The following is a 17199-nucleotide window of genomic DNA, read 5'->3' as shown; positions in this document are numbered from 1 at the left end:
TACGACAGAAATTTTTGCCACGCCACCCCGAGGAAATAAATTATCCCTTAGAGATTTAGCATACGAACGTACACCCCAACTAGCAACTTCCGACATGTTTAAAGAGCATCTAGTGGATTGTAGATATGATCCTGTGCCCGGTAGACGGGACGGTATGCTGCTGTCATCACTACGTATACGACGAGCTTCAAGGTATTTAGCGACGCTACCAGGAATGGTGGCACATTTAGACAATATATATCACTTTGTCCAATCAGGGCGAGGCCCTGAAAGTATTGACGAAGCCATGGAATACCAGAAAGTGGATGTACAGAGACAACTGTTACGCTTCTTCATAAACTGTGTGATCAGAAACCAAGACAGGCCTGAGGTAGAGCAGAAGGAAATGCAAGTACTTACCAAATGGGGTCAGAATATATCAGAAGGGAAACATGATAGACAGACATGTATAGTAGTTATGTGCCGAAAGATCCGCAAAGAAGTAGAACGAATACATAAAGAAAGATTAGAGACAGACCAACATGAATCAGAGGGAGAGGAGGACGAAGAATCAGAAATGCCCACAGGACACTTAGAGACAATGGCTTATGTAGGTAAAGGAAGATCTTTTAATAATACCAGATGCTTTAATGATCCAATACGTCCGATACGTCCAGAATGTAACAGAAATTTTCAAGCCCCTATGTTAAATATAAGGTCTCCTGAACACCTATTCCAAGCTGCTGATAAACTACTCCGAGACCGAAGGGGGTACCATATGCTCGATTCCATGGATGAACAAGAATTAGCCAGGTCAGCAGTACAATGGGCTGACAGTCCCGGCAAATACAGTGATGATGCACTAGCACACACGTTTTTGAACCTTGCCCCAGACGAACAACGATTAGCTGGTATATACATGATTCAACACCTCCTTATATTATATAAAAGCCAACACTCCGATCCTGGACCCCTACCTGACATATTGACAGAATTACTCACGAATAAATGGAGAGGGTCAGGTACTGATTTAATTAAAGAAATTCTAGAATTTCGAAACCAGTATATAGTTTTCGTATGCCCAGAACATGTTCCAGTTCCCACTATGGGAAGAAAAATGTATCACATAGATAGACAGAATCCCTTACGCGAAGTACACCCAATCAGAGGTGAAGATAATACCTTTAAACGCGTGTTTGTGTACACGCCTATAACTAAAATTGAATTATTAGAAATGAAGAAAGTAGTACCCAGCCATGACAAGGATCCAGCAGGTTTCCACCGTGAGATAAAAGACATGTTACTCATGGGAGAGTATACCTACCCCGACATTATGAAAATATTAAAAGTATTAATGCCTGCCGGTATTTACGAGAAACTCAAAGAAAAGGAATGGGAGGTGGGAGACCAAAAGATAGATTGGACAGCATTAGAAAACGAAGAAAAGGCCCGAGCTGCAGGATCAGGGCTTGGGGAAAAGACTACAGCACTACCAGGATTACTAGTGCAGGTACTGCCACGTTTATTAACTACGAAAAAGGAGGACTGGGGTGCAATCTCAGCCTGTAAACAAAAGCAAGATGAAGACACTAGTGATTTCTATTCCCGATTTGAAAAATGTTTTGGTATTAATAGTGGCATAAAAGCAAGTAGCGAGTCATATCCACATCTGTTTGTGACAAAATTAGTTGAAAATTCCCTACCGCAAGTTAAGAATAGAGTATTGAAATTCGAGAGTACCTGGCAAGGTAACACCCCGTCACAGATGTTACAGATGTTACAATATCACCACAATAGAATTAGAGAAGAACAAGAACATGAACAAAGACATATGAAAGACACGAAAATGAAAATGCTTGTGGCTCAGTCAGTTCCAGCTGATGGTCATAAAAAGGGTGATTCCACAGGTCCGGTGAAAGGGACATGCAACTATTGTAAACAACAAGGTCATTATATACACGATTGTGCAGTTCTGAAACATAATATCGCCACGGGTAAAACCCAGGAAAGAACACGTCCACCTAGACAGGATCAGAACCAACCACAAATCCCTCAGCATGCACAATCTAGGCCAGCTCCGCAACAGGCAGCTCCACAACAGACCGTAGCCACATCACAGCAGCAGCCTATTGCTGCCACACAAGCAACAACGCAACAGATGTACCAGTATGCACAAACTGATTATCCCGATTATCAGCGATACACATGAAATAGCCTAGAGAGGGAAGTTGGCTTACCCCTTATCGAGGTTCCTGTAGATCAAGAGGGACCTTATGTACATAGTGAACTATTAGGGGAAGACAGAAAGTTTTTACTTGATACAGGGGCAAGCAGAACAACTATACGACGCAGTGAAGTTCCAGGGGCACCCCTCTCAGGCTCACAGAATATTTCCCTTGGATTCTCAGGAAAGCCTATCATTAATGAAGTATCGCAACCCCTTCCACTTACGGTTGGTCCATTGACACGAACTACAGATTTATTGCTTACTAAATCATGTCCAGAAAACTTGTTAGGTATAAAAACATTGAAAGCTCTAGAAGCTATAATATGTTGTTCTCCGGATGGAGTACGATTATTTTTACGTGACTTCAAAGGTCACTACGTGTCCAGAGACATGGATCACCGGCTGCAGAATTTACCTACGCATTTATGGGCACAAGGCCCTACTGATGTTGGTTGCATGAACATTACACCATATCGAGTCACACTAAAAACAGGAGTGGTACTACCACGAATGCGACAATACAAGTTACCACCAGATGCTGTTGTGGCTTTGCTGCAAATCATTGACGAGCTCATTGCACAAGGAGTGGTTGTGGAAACCGACTCCAATGTATGTAATTCCCCGATAATTCCGATTCTTAAAAAACGGATCCAAAGGCACCACCAGTATATCGATTAGTTATTGATCTGCGCGAATTAAATAAATGTATTGTACCACAATACCCTGTGGTCCCAGATATCTCTTCATTATTAACAGCTATTGATTCAGAAGCAACGTTCTTTACTGTAATTGATCTCAAGAATGCCTTCTTTAGCGTCCCAATAGATCCGGAAAGTCAATATTTGTTCGGATTCAGTTTAAATGGACGAAGTTTTAAATTCACACGCGCACCTCAAGGATTCACAGAAAGCCCCAGCATCTATAGCCAAGCACTGAAACGAGAACTTGACGGTATCCACATGCCAGTTAATACTGCCCTGCTTCAATATGTCGATGATCTGCTGATCACCGCCCGAAGCGAACCTGAATGTGAAAAAGCGTCACTGACGGTTTTACAATTCCTGGCCGACAAGGGGCACAAGGTGTCCCCTTCTAAGCTGCAATTCTGTGTCCAGCAAGTTGTTTACCTTGGGCACTTGCTGTCCAAGGAGGGAAGACAGCTTACACCCGACCGCATCCAGTTAATTGCTAACATGCCACCACCTAAGACACAAAAGGAGGTGCGGGCTTTTATAGGCCTCACTTCATACTGTAGGCAGTGGATCCCTCAATATGCATTTCTAGAAAAACCACTCATTCAGTTGACAACACAGGAGGCAGCCACATCGACTGTCCTCCCTTGGACTCAAGAACATACACATGCCTTTGAAAGCTTAAAGAAAGCTTTATGTCAAGCACCTGTTTTAGCAACGCCATGTTACAGTAAGCCTTTTACACTATTTGTTACCGAACGCGAAGGTACTGCCTTGTCAGTACTCACTCAGGAACAAGCAGGATCACACAAACCATGTGCTTATTTTTCTAGTACATTGGATCCCGTAGCTCAGGCTCTCCCTGCGTGCCTGAAATCAGTGGCAGCAACAGCTTTAGCAATCAGACAAAGCGATGCCATAGTGCTAGGACATCAATTGACAGTACAAGTACCACACGCAGTAGAGGTTCTCTTGAACCGAACGCAAACACAACACTTGACTATAGCAAGACTCACCGGTTATGAATTAACATTGTTTCAGCCACACATAGAAATCAGACGTTGTAATACATTAAATCCTGCCACACTTTTGCCAGTAAACGGAACAGATCCATTAGCACATGATTGTATTGAAGTCATTACTATCACGACGAAACCCAGACAAGATTTGACAGATATCCCTTTATCAGATCCGGACCTAACATTGTATGTAGATGGTTCATGTATGAGAACAAGTACAGGAGAGTTTGTGGCCGCTTACGCAGTCACAACAGACACTGAAGTCATTGAAACAAATTGTATTAACACTCTGTCAGCTCAAGCAGCAGAGCTCATCGCTCTGACACAAGCCTGTATTCAAGCCAAAAAAAAGAAAGTCAACATATACACAGATTCACGTTATGCATTCGGAGTCGTCCATGACTTCGGCGTACTGTGGCGAGAGAGAGGTTATTTAACTTCTCACGGTGCCCACATCCAACACGGACCCCTCATTCAAGCTCTATTAGACGCGATTCATCTACCTACTGCAATATCGATTATGAAATGCAAAGCCCATACAAAAGTTACCGATATCATTTCTCAGGGTAACGACCTAGCTGACAGAACAGCTAAACAGACTGCTCAGAATCAGACTCATACAACTGACACGACAAAGACAATAGTTCCGACACCAACACATTGCATGACAGTTAAGGATCCCGCCCTTGATGTAATTGACATACAGACACATGCTACACCAGAAGAAATAAAGAAATGGACTGAATTAGGAGGGACCCAAACGGATCAAGGATGGATGACGAAGGGAAAATCAATATGGTTTCTTCCCGATTCCATGGTTCAAGTCATCATTAACACAATACATAGTCCAGCGCACCTAGGAGAAAAAGCTATGCTAGACAGCATTCAACACATTTGGTTCAACAAACACTTGCGAGCAGCAGCCAAACAGAAAGTACGTACCTGTATGATATGTTGTCAGTTCAACCCAGGTAAAAGCATTCCCATAGAGCGGGGTGGATTTCAACCTCCCGATCACCCTTTTGAAGTCCTCCAGATGGATTATATCCAGATGGAACGATGTCGAGGATTCAAATATGTTCTCGTAGTTGTCTGTGCTCTTTCCCGTTGGACAGAAGCCTACCCGGTTTCAGATTACACTGCCCCGACTACTGCCAAACAGCTAGTTCGAGAATTCTTCCCACGGTACGGTTTGCCACGTGTCGTGTACTCAGATAACGGCCAGCCATTCTCATCCGAACTAATGAAACACGTTTCACTTCTGTTAGGTTACCAATGGAAATTCCACTGTGTCCGACATCCCGAGGCAGCAGGTCTCGTGGAACGCCATAATCAAACTCTGAAAATTAGATTGTCCAAAGTATGTAGAGAAAAAGGTGTCGATTGGATAGTAGGCTTACCAGTTGCGCTCTTTTACATGAGAATGGTAGCACATTCTCGAACAGGGCTATCCCCGTATGAGGTGATCTTCGGTAGACCACCAAATATGTGGGGGACGCCTATACCTCGTAAAATCACTGATGTTGACTGTAATATGCTGACAGATTACCTGGCTTCCTTGATGTCTGCACTACAATCTTGTCGTTCACAGGTAGCTGCAGCTTTTCCCGTTAACACTGAGGTGAAGCCCCATGACGTGGTTCCAGGTGACCTGGTTCTTGTGAGGAATTTCGACCGGAAGACCCAGCTGGAGCCCAGGTGGCAGTCGCCCAAGCTCGTCTTGCTGACCACAAGGACAGCCGTGAAGATTGAGGGACGTAAAGGGTGGTTGCACTCGAGCCATATCAAAAATTTTTATGGACTACCGTCCGATGTGAATACTCAGCCCTGCATTCCCTCACAGACAGACTCAAAGCTCCCCTTGGTTGAAAGGACGGAGAAGGAACTCTATAAACTGAAACTAAGGTCTAGCAAGTCAGACAATTTGATTGTTTAAGTCCTCTCCAAGGTGAATCGGTTGAATTTGTCTCTGACATGTATCCTCTAGACCGAAATAGAGAGAGAAATAGACAGATACAGCTTAAAAAACATGCGTACTGTAAATCGCTTCGTAGTCACTGCATAGTGACATTATTAATTTTGTTTTTTTTAAGTCTTCTGATCATCATTTCTAGTGTATTGCTACATATGTATTACCCTATTTCTAAGCGTGCTTACAATGCTACTGCTGAACATTCTTTTAGCGAACTACCTCCGCATGAGTTGTCTTATAGATTTGCGCTGCGTAACAACACTTTTATTAGTATGTTACATCATTCCCATCAGACCAACAATGCTACCAATTGTTGGATATGTGGCCGACTCCCTCCCTATCAGAACTATAAGGGAGTTTTGCCTCTCTTTCCGTATCTGTTCACACACAATGGCTCCTGTGGAGCATGGTTTAGTTTGATTAATTCCCTAGATTCAAATTCAGTAGTTTATCAAGACAACTGGGTATGGGGAAACCTGAACCTAGTTTTGCTTAAAGTCTGCTACCCTAACAAGGAGGGACTACCCAAAAGAACAGGAACTGATCTAGAAAATGAAGTATATGGATTAGGTAACTTTACACTTAACCTCATGATTCTGAATGTTGAATCCGAAGCTACACCAATCTTGCCCGCTATGTCAGTATTTCCAGTTAAAGGTGAATTATGTGTAAGAAAGAATGGTTCCATACACATGGGCCATAGTAAATGTACCACTGTAATAAAATTCAGTGATCAAGGCAAGTCTACATTCAGAGCTTCTCGTCATTCCTACTTCATATGTGGCCAGACTGCATATATACGTTTACCTCTAGATTGGGATGGTACCTGTTACATAGCATTCCTTCTGCCACCTGTTTTCCTAGCCCCTCCTGATTATCACAGAAATACCCATTTAGTACACAATAGACAGCAGAGAGATCTCCCGATTGTCGATTACACTGAAACGGCATGGGAGCAATACACAGATTTCAATAAAGGTTTCTTTCCCTATATAGGTACAGTCACTAATAGTAAGCTGATACGTAGATTAACTAGAACCCTTGAAGCAGTAGTGAAGGAGACTACTTCCGCCCTAGACAACTTAACAGAGGAGCAGTCTGCGATGCGAATTGTTGTGCTTCAAAATCGTCTTGTCCTTGACGTCATCCTGGCCGATAGGGGCGGAGCTTGTAGGGTCATCGGATCAAGTTGCTGTGTTTTCATACCAGAAAACTCGCCGTCAGTATATAAAGCCATAACTCGCCTTCATACGATTATAAGCCAGATACACCAGAGTCCAGGCACCTGGACTTGGTCCGGTTGGTTCTGGAGCGTGTTGTCAGCCTGGGGATGGAGGATTCTATCCTTCCTAGGTATTGGCTTTCTCATACTATTCAGTTGCTGCTTATGTTTACAATGTGGGCCAGCGATTTGTGGTTTGTGTGCCACATCGTGTATTCCGCATCCAAGTTTTCGTTCAAGATCCCGGAAGAAGAAAGAAGAACAAATGATGCTATATGAACAGATTGATGGATTGATGAAGATCGATATCTCCTGAGGTCCGTAGGGGACAAGGAGGGAATGAGGAAATATGAATTTTATGATCAGTTATGTCCCCTATCTTAGACCCCAACGGCTCCATGTACATGCTACAAGTACATGTATGTTCCCTCCAGTTCCAGTTATGAAGACGCAAATACATGTGCGTCCACCGTCAACATGTCCTCTTTCAGATCCGCCATGAATGGGTCGGATATTCCATTCCTAAGTATGAAAGGCCACCGACTTTATGTGGGTCACTTTCCACGTTTTACAGTACAGGCGAGTAGGCCCTGAATTCTGCCATCAAGCCTTTTCCTGCCTTCTGCCTCTGAAAGCTCCAGTCTGAGCCCGCATCTGTATCCATGAACTTTGTCCTACTCCCTGCGCGGCTAACGGTGCCTGATCCGGCCTGTTGCCTGCCAAAAACTGTATTTCACCTTCAAGATTATCTGCTCCGCTCCTCATCCGATGCATTCCTGTCTAGTAGTTTAGGTAAACATTCTTCCAGCTACCGAGCAAAGGGCCAGGCCTCACTGTCCTCATGCAAGTAATTCATAGCCCCTGTTACCATGGAAGATTCCTGCCCCCTCGCATCTCATGTAGACACTTAGACGCTTGTACACGCACTAACAGTCAGTATAGAATAGATTCCGTCCGAGAGACCTTTCCTTTTGGATAATACAGTTCTTTAAACATAAGATATTAGATATGATTTGGGATTAGGTTGACATGACCCCCCAGACTTCTGTCTCCACATGTAGAGCTAAATGTCAAGTTCCCTTCACCCTCTAGTTGCACGTCAATCACACGTCATGCGGCTGCGCGCGCATCTCTGCCAGGTATTTCTGCTGACATTGCAGGATTCTCTTATGGATCCACCCACCTGTGACCTCATGTTTAATGACGTTTCTAGGTAGTGTGTGCAAAAAACAATGGTTCTGTCGGAAAATGAACAGGCTAACTTAATAGGTACTGAATACACGTTAGATTCTCAAGGACACACACAGACCAAAAGAAACAGGACAGAATCCAGGTCACTTGATAGAATGATGTTAATTAATGTATCAAAAACACCAAAAATATTTACAGGGTAATCCAACCAACAAACACAGGATGTAGTGAAACAATTAGTGAAACGGTGATACTTAGCACAAAACACATCACATATAACGAATATGTACAATGAACAATACATAAAAATAATCAACAAACAAGGTCCTATTTACAATACATAAGCCACTTAAGGGTTCAAAGTCTCCTCGTTATCTAAGTGGATTTGCATGTGACACATAGGACATGTAACGTCGACGTTTCGACCCTGGGATAATTGTGCCAATTATTACGCATCGGATTGGGTCTTCATCAGGACAGACGGGGTTGGGGACCTGTAAACGCAAGGGATATGGTGTCAGGGCCATGTGTGTGTTACATGTAATGGAAATAATTAATTTCCCAATTACCATCAATTGTCTCACCTGGGGAACCAATTTAAATTGTAGGAAAAGGATTCCTGTTGTCGCAAATGCAGATGGCCAACATCAAATGTTGAAATACTAGTTTAATCCTGCAAAAGATTAAAGGGGAGGAACTGATGTAAAATCTGGACAGGTTGCGTTGGAAATGGTGGAAACATACCTGTGTGTACAGGAGAAAAACATACCTTTGGGACGGAGATATGATTTGGGAGGAGGAGTGGTGCTGTCTCTACAATCGCCACAAACTGAAAAAACAAAGGGCAAAGAGGAGTCTGAGTGATTAAGGAAGATTAATCATTTGGAAAAAAGACGCCTCTATCAATATCATCTACTCGTGTAAAAACGAATAATTAAGGAAGAGGAAATTGAAGAACATGCGTTGTTCAAAATCAGGATGTAATGTCACCCAGACACCTGATACTAAAGTTTTGGAGGTGACTGATGCCATAGCGCAAGGTGTCACAATTATGCGTAATATTTATCAGACGCACACCGAATAATAAATTGTTGGAGGTGCATAATGTCAAAAGCGCAAACTGTCATACTTATGGTAGGGCGAGAATAGCCTGATACCAATATATGAGTAAAGTTGGTGGTTGGTATTGCCATGTAAAATCCTATACTAAACCAAGTCCGTGAATGCAAATGCAAAAGACAAATGTATCACGGCATATTTTAGTTAATAGCCGGCGTTGTTACCGTGTAAAGATATTGTAACATTTATACTGGGGCGCGTAGTTGTTATCCCCCATATACAGAATAATAAAAAGCCAAAGGTGCCTAATGCCAAAAAACACAAGTTATCACAAATAAGGTGGGGCGTGAGTGTTATAACTTTATGGTTGAACCTGATACCAATTCATGAGTAAAGAGGACTATTACCATATATATTTTCTAACTAGACCAAGTCCTTAAAAGCACCACAAGAAACAAATCAATCACGGCTTATTTAACACGCATTGTGGCCGTGTACTCCGTTCAATCAATGAGCCAGACGGCGCGATGTCGACTTACTTGGAGTCCGTGAATGGACATCTGATTCCGTCTACGGCTCAGCTGCAACTGACAGCGAGCTCCCGCCCTGAGCTAACTATATGACGTAGTAGGAAGCCAGGGGCGCGCGGCTGTTAGAATGAATCAGCAGAACGGGGAAAGCCAGGAATGGAATTGAGGGCGGGCGCCAGCAGAGTGCTGACGAGCTGGTGGGACCGATGTTGATTGAAACGGGAGGAAACATGCCGAAAACAAATTCATTTATTTTTATACAAGTTATGATGCCTCAATGCGATAGTGAATGCTTGATAATTAACATATTTAAGCATTCATTACACACATCGTCTATTTAGGAACACGCGATGTAATTAATGCGGGAGTGATGTGACCTGATTCAGAAGTCACATGAAAAATGTAATGGCAGAAGTTATAGTAGGCCTCATCCGTATGAAATTTAACATATTTGGGCATTCTTACATGCAATGTCCCTTTTGGAAGCAACAATGTGGTTCATGCGGGTGTGCTGTGAAATCACCTTATAGTAAGTTTCTCAAACATGACATGGTTCTGAAATCACATGACAGGTGTGGTGGCAGAAGTCATAATACACCCCATATGTATAATAGGATGACACATTACTTTTTGAAGGTATATACATGGAGCTAGACTTGCACAAATCATACTTATACAGATCGCAATTAAGGGCACATATTTATCACATATCCAGAGATGTCAACATGAGATAAGTAGGCCTTAGCAAGAGTTACGCTAAGGAACGTAAACATAAACATAAACACAGCATGCTTAATGAAACATTACTTTATGTCATCAAAAGTAAAATTTAAAGTTTACTCATTTGTAAACAAGTTTCCTCATGTTCATTCAGCCCACTATTGGTGGCATCCAGAAGATGGATCCAACGACACTCTTTAAAGTTGAGAGAAGTGCCCATGTTACCACCCCTTCTGTGTAATGTGACCTTCTCAAGCACCCACCACTCTAGGTCTTGATGTGTGTGTCTTTTGTTCGTATAGTGTTCTACCAATGGAGCCCCAAGGGATTTACATTTGATCCTGCTCTGGTGTTGTTGGATCCTGTTTTTCACTTTTTGTGTAGTCTGGCCTACATATATCAGTTTGCAGGGACATCTAATTGCATAAATCACGTTTTGACTGTTGCAATTTGAAAAGTGGTTCAGGGAGTACGTCTTTCCCAAGTGATCGAAGCTGGTACCCACTTTGGTGTTCGGACAGACCTTGCAGTGACCGCATTTGTGATGTCCATGAATTTGTGGTAGTTGTAGCATAGATCTTACATTAGGTGTTGGTGGGGGTTCCAGGTACGAGGATACTACAAACTCCTTAACGTTTTTGGCACGTTTGAACGCAAACATAGGGACTTCAGGATAGCCAATCTCAGGGCCCACCAGATTCCAATATTTTCTAATGACTTTATTGATTTCATTACTTCTGGTGTTGAATGTAGTGACACAGATTAGTCGCCCCATTTCTTCATTTTTGGGTTGCACCTCAAGAAGCGTTTCTCTGGGCCTGTACCAGGCCCTTTTTCTTGATCTGTTCAGCAAGCCTTTAGGGTATCCTCTCTCCCTCAGTTTGGCAATCAGAATGTCAGTTTCCTTGAAGTAGTCACTTCTTCTTGAACAGTTGCGCCTCAACCTTAAAAATTGTCCATACGGAAGATTATCCCGTAGGTTTCTGGGATGGTGAGAGTTATATTGTAACAAGGTGTTACGGTCTGTAGGCTTCTTGTATAGAGACATCAAAATGCTTCCGTCTTCCGCTTGTAAAGTCAAATCTAAAAACGGTATTGATTCCCTGTGGTGTGACATGGTGAATTGAATGTTATGATTCTGTGAGTTCAACCAAGTTGCAAAGGCTATTAGTTGATTTTCTGTCCCAGTCCATAGCATGAGGACGTCATCTATATATCTCTTCCACGCCGTGATGTTGTCTAAGAAAGGATTCAAAGCCGAGTAGATGGTACTATCCTCGAAATGATCCATATAAAGATTCGCTAAGCTCGGCGCGAATCCGGCCCCCATGGCTACTCCTCTACATTGAAGATAAAACTCGTTGTAAAAGATAAAGTAGTTTTTTTCCATCGCAATGTGAAGTAGTTTAACAAGGAAGTCTGTTGGAACCCAGTGTGGTCTTGGACGAGAGTCCAGTACGTTACTCATGACTTCTATAGCCTCATGTTGCGGTATGCTGGTGTACAGCGAGCTTACATCTAGAGTTGCAAACAGTTGTAAGGAACAGTCAAAAGGTTGGCCTTCAAAAATTTGGATGGTATGCATAGTGTCCCTAATGAACGACCTAGTTTCCAAGACAAAAGGTTGTAAAAAACTGTCAAGGTATTGGTTCAAGGGTTCTAGGATGGAGCCGCAGCCGGACACGATAGGTCTTCCTGGAGGTTTTGAAAGGTTTTTATGGACCTTGGGAATGGTGTATATTGTGGGTATTCTTGGGTCAGTTTTGTTGAGGAATTTGCTCTCAGATTCCGAGAGGAATCCCTGTTCAAGGCCGTAGGTTGTTAAATCACGGATGAGCTTAGCAATCTCCCTGGTAGGATCATATGAGATCTTTCTGTAACTGTCGGGACAGCTAAGCTGAGAATTGATTTCTTTTATGTAATCTTCAGTGTATTGTACGACCACCGCTCCACCCTTGTCTGCAGGCTTGATTACAATCGACTTGTTGTTGTTTAATGTAGACAATGCAAACCTTTCCTCTTTGGTAATGTTGTGCTTGATGTACTTGGTGTTGTTAAGGATTTCCATTGTTTCAAACATCACCACTTTTTCATAAGCCAAGATCTTGTCATTCATTAAGTATGATGCCGGTGTAAAAGTAGAATGCGGACGGAATTCTGTTGCTGTAATGTTCTTTTTGTAACTGTCATTTTTCGCAAAGAAGTATTTAAGGCGAATCTTCCTGAAGAATTGTTGCAACTCCAGTTTGATGTTAAAGGAGTTGGGGACGGAGGTAGGAACAAAGGACAAGCCCCTAGCAAGGATATCGTGTTCTGCTTTGTTCAAAGTATACTTTGAGATGTTTAATACAGGGTCCTTTTTATTCGTGACAGACAGAGCGGCATTCTCCTGATGCAGTGTTGGATCTTCAATGTTTGAGGAGTTGTCTGGTGTAGGAATTACCACCGGTAGGTCTGACGTCTGGTGCGGATCTCCCCGTGGTTCTGTTGAGCTTGTGCTTGGAAGCGAACCCGGGAGTTGCCCCGTTGGTTCCCACGTGTTTGATTCCATCTGGGCGGACGCCCCCAGTTCTGATCTCGGCTTGTCCAGGAGGGTTCCCCTAAAAAAGCCGAATTGGATGGTCCAAAATTGTCTGGATATCTGGTGCGTGGCTGGTAAGCTGGACCTTGTTGGAACGATTGCTCAGGTGGCTGGAAATTAGTAGCCTCTGTGTATGGGCGGTTATCCGAACTTGTACTCGCTCTTTCAGAGTCGTTTTCTGAGCCACTCCCGAATGATGAGTTTGAGAAGGTGGCGAATCTCCGGGAATATTGTCTGTTCCGGTTGGTGTAGTACCCCTGCGAGTCTTGGATGTAGTAATCGTCACTCGTATAGGGGTATGTTAACTTTTTGTCATAGGCTTTAATGTCCTTGGCAAGTTTCTCAAGTTTCTTACTCAACGTGATGGTGTTAAATTCGGAAGTGGCCTTTTCTGCTCGTTCCAGAGCTTCTTTTGCGTTCTTCAAGCTCCTGTCTTCTAAGATCTCTTTCTTTAGTTCAGTTATCTCTACGATCAGTTTTTTCGCATACTCAAGGGCAGTTTCCACCCCCAGCACCATCCAGTGGCGGGAACAGTTGTTTGCCACAAAGCTGAACCCTTCACGGAATTTTGGAAGATCAATAAAAATAGCCGGCTCGTTACGGACCTGCAGTCCTTTTGGAATGATGTTGGCTTGCAAATACTTGGTTAAAAGATGTCCATGAAGTCTGGTTCGAATCAATTTCTTCTCCAATCTTTCCAGACGGGACAATTTATCATTCAAGGAGGTGTCAATGGGCGTTAGGCCAGTGCCCAGATAGTCAAATTCTGATTGTTCTTGAATCAATTTATTTATGTAATCCTCACTGTAGGACAATGTTTCTTTCTCTGACATAGTTTGTATTAGTTATGGGAAAGATCACAATAAATGTGTGAAGACCCTCGCAGGAAAAACCTGCACTGGATAACCATTAACGATAATGGGGCAACCCAGTAACCCTCAGAACCTGGGTAAGATAGTGTGTGCAAAAAACAATGGTTCTGTCGGAAAATGAACAGGCTAACTTAATAGGTACTGAATACACGTTAGATTCTCAAGGACACACACAGACCAAAAGAAACAGGACAGAATCCAGGTCACTTGATAGAATGATGTTAATTAATGTATCAAAAACACCAAAAATATTTACAGGGTAATCCAACCAACAAACACAGGATGTAGTGAAACAATTAGTGAAACGGTGATACTTAGCACAAAACACATCACATATAACGAATATGTACAATGAACAATACATAAAAATAATCAACAAACAAGGTCCTATTTACAATACATAAGCCACTTAAGGGTTCAAAGTCTCCTCGTTATCTAAGTGGATTTGCATGTGCATTCGACCCTGGGATAATTGTGCCAATTATTACGCATCGGATTGGGTCTTCATCAGGACAGACGGGGTTGGGGACCTGTAAACGCAAGGGATATGGTGTCAGGGCCATGTGTGTGTTACATGTAATGGAAATAATTAATTTCCCAATTACCATCAATTGTCTCACCTGGGGAACCAATTTAAATTGTAGGAAAAGGATTCCTGTTGTCGCAAATGCAGATGGCCAACATCAAATGTTGAAATACTAGTTTAATCCTGCAAAAGATTAAAGGGGAGGAACTGATGTAAAATCTGGACAGGTTGCGTTGGAAATGGTGGAAACATACCTGTGTGTACAGGAGAAAAACATACCTTTGGGACGGAGATATGATTTGGGAGGAGGAGTGGTGCTGTCTCTACAATCGCCACAAACTGAAAAAACAAAGGGCAAAGAGGAGTCTGAGTGATTAAGGAAGATTAATCATTTGGAAAAAAGACGCCTCTATCAATATCATCTACTCGTGTAAAAACGAATAATTAAGGAAGAGGAAATTGAAGAACATGCGTTGTTCAAAATCAGGATGTAATGTCACCCAGACACCTGATACTAAAGTTTTGGAGGTGACTGATGCCATAGCGCAAGGTGTCACAATTATGCGTAATATTTATCAGACGCACACCGAATAATAAATTGTTGGAGGTGCATAATGTCAAAAGCGCAAACTGTCATACTTATGGTAGGGCGAGAATAGCCTGATACCAATATATGAGTAAAGTTGGTGGTTGGTATTGCCATGTAAAATCCTATACTAAACCAAGTCCGTGAATGCAAATGCAAAAGACAAATGTATCACGGCATATTTTAGTTAATAGCCGGCGTTGTTACCGTGTAAAGATATTGTAACATTTATACTGGGGCGCGTAGTTGTTATCCCCCATATACAGAATAATAAAAAGCCAAAGGTGCCTAATGCCAAAAAACACAAGTTATCACAAATAAGGTGGGGCGTGAGTGTTATAACTTTATGGTTGAACCTGATACCAATTCATGAGTAAAGAGGACTATTACCATATATATTTTCTAACTAGACCAAGTCCTTAAAAGCACCACAAGAAACAAATCAATCACGGCTTATTTAACACGCATTGTGGCCGTGTACTCCGTTCAATCAATGAGCCAGACGGCGCGATGTCGACTTACTTGGAGTCCGTGACTCGCAGGGGTACTACACCAACCGGAACAGACAATATTCCCGGAGATTCGCCACCTTCTCAAACTCATCATTCGGGAGTGGCTCAGAAAACGACTCTGAAAGAGCGAGTACAAGTTCGGATAACCGCCCATACACAGAGGCTACTAATTTCCAGCCACCTGAGCAATCGTTCCAACAAGGTCCAGCTTACCAGCCACGCACCAGATATCCAGACAATTTTGGACCATCCAATTCGGCTTTTTTAGGGGAACCCTCCTGGACAAGCCGAGATCAGAACTGGGGGCGTCCGCCCAGATGGAATCAAACACGTGGGAACCAACGGGGCAACTCCCGGGTTCGCTTCCAAGCACAAGCTCAACAGAACCACGGGGAGATCCGCACCAGACGTCAGACCTACCGGTGGTAATTCCTACACCAGACAACTCCTCAAACATTGAAGATCCAACACTGCATCAGGAGAATGCCGCTCTGTCTGTCACGAATAAAAAGGACCCTGTATTAAACATCTCAAAGTATACTTTGAACAAAGCAGAACACGATATCCTTGCTAGGGGCTTGTCCTTTGTTCCTACCTCCGTCCCCAACTCCTTTAACATCAAACTGGAGTTGCAACAATTCTTCAGGAAGATTCGCCTTAAATACTTCTTTGCGAAAAATGACAGTTACAAAAAGAACATTACAGCAACAGAATTCCGTCCGCATTCTACTTTTACACCGGCATCATACTTAATGAATGACAAGATCTTGGCTTATGAAAAAGTGGTGATGTTTGAAACAATGGAAATCCTTAACAACACCAAGTACATCAAGCACAACATTACCAAAGAGGAAAGGTTTGCATTGTCTACATTAAACAACAACAAGTCGATTGTAATCAAGCCTGCAGACAAGGGTGGAGCGGTGGTCGTACAAGACACTGAAGATTACATAAAAGAAATCAATTCTCAGCTTAGCTGTCCCGACAGTTACAGAAAGATCTCATATGATCCTACCAGGGAGATTGCTAAGCTCATCCGTGATTTAACAACCTACGGCCTTGAACAGGGATTCCTCTCGGAATCTGAGAGCAAATTCCTCAACAAAACTGACCCAAGAATACCCACAATATACACCATTCCCAAGGTCCATAAAAACCTTTCAAAACCTCCAGGAAGACCTATCGTGTCCGGCTGCGGCTCCATCCTAGAACCCTTGAACCAATACCTTGACAGTTTTTTACAACCTTTTGTCTTGGAAACTAGGTCGTTCATTAGGGACACTATGCATACCATCCAAATTTTTGAAGGCCAACCTTTTGACTGTTCCTTACAACTGTTTGCAACTCTAGATGTAAGCTCGCTGTACACCAGCATACCGCAACATGAGGCTATAGAAGTCATGAGTAACGTACTGGACTCTCGTCCAAGACCACACTGGGTTCCAACAGACTTCCTTGTTAAACTACTTCACATTGCGATGGAAAAAAACTACTTTATCTTTTACAACGAG

General features: G+C 42.8%; 1 protein-coding gene and 2 long non-coding RNA genes across 5 annotated transcripts in view; 1 reads left to right on the top strand and 2 right to left on the bottom strand.

Moving 5' to 3' along the window:
- The window catches only part of LOC146798685 (uncharacterized), a 415733-nt gene that overhangs the window by 327177 nt on the left and 71357 nt on the right, over positions 1–17199 (top strand). The window lies entirely within an intron of this gene.
- LOC146798688 (uncharacterized) lies at positions 8730–9942 on the bottom strand. Its single transcript, XR_014968748.1, has 4 exons — positions 9901–9942; positions 9072–9131; positions 8887–8975; positions 8730–8796 (listed from the first exon to the last, which is right to left on the bottom strand). It is a non-coding gene; the product is annotated as an uncharacterized LOC146798688 (long non-coding RNA).
- LOC146798687 (uncharacterized) lies at positions 14528–14931 on the bottom strand. The gene is made up of 3 exons (XR_014968749.1): positions 14870–14931; positions 14685–14773; positions 14528–14594 (listed from the first exon to the last, which is right to left on the bottom strand). It is a non-coding gene; the product is annotated as an uncharacterized LOC146798687 (long non-coding RNA).

The sequence above is a fragment of the Triturus cristatus genome, chromosome 9, assembly GCF_964204655.1.
Source record: "Triturus cristatus chromosome 9, aTriCri1.1, whole genome shotgun sequence".
Classification (NCBI taxonomy): domain Eukaryota; kingdom Metazoa; phylum Chordata; class Amphibia; order Caudata; family Salamandridae; genus Triturus; species Triturus cristatus.
This window is presented reverse-complemented; position numbering and strand designations above follow the sequence as displayed.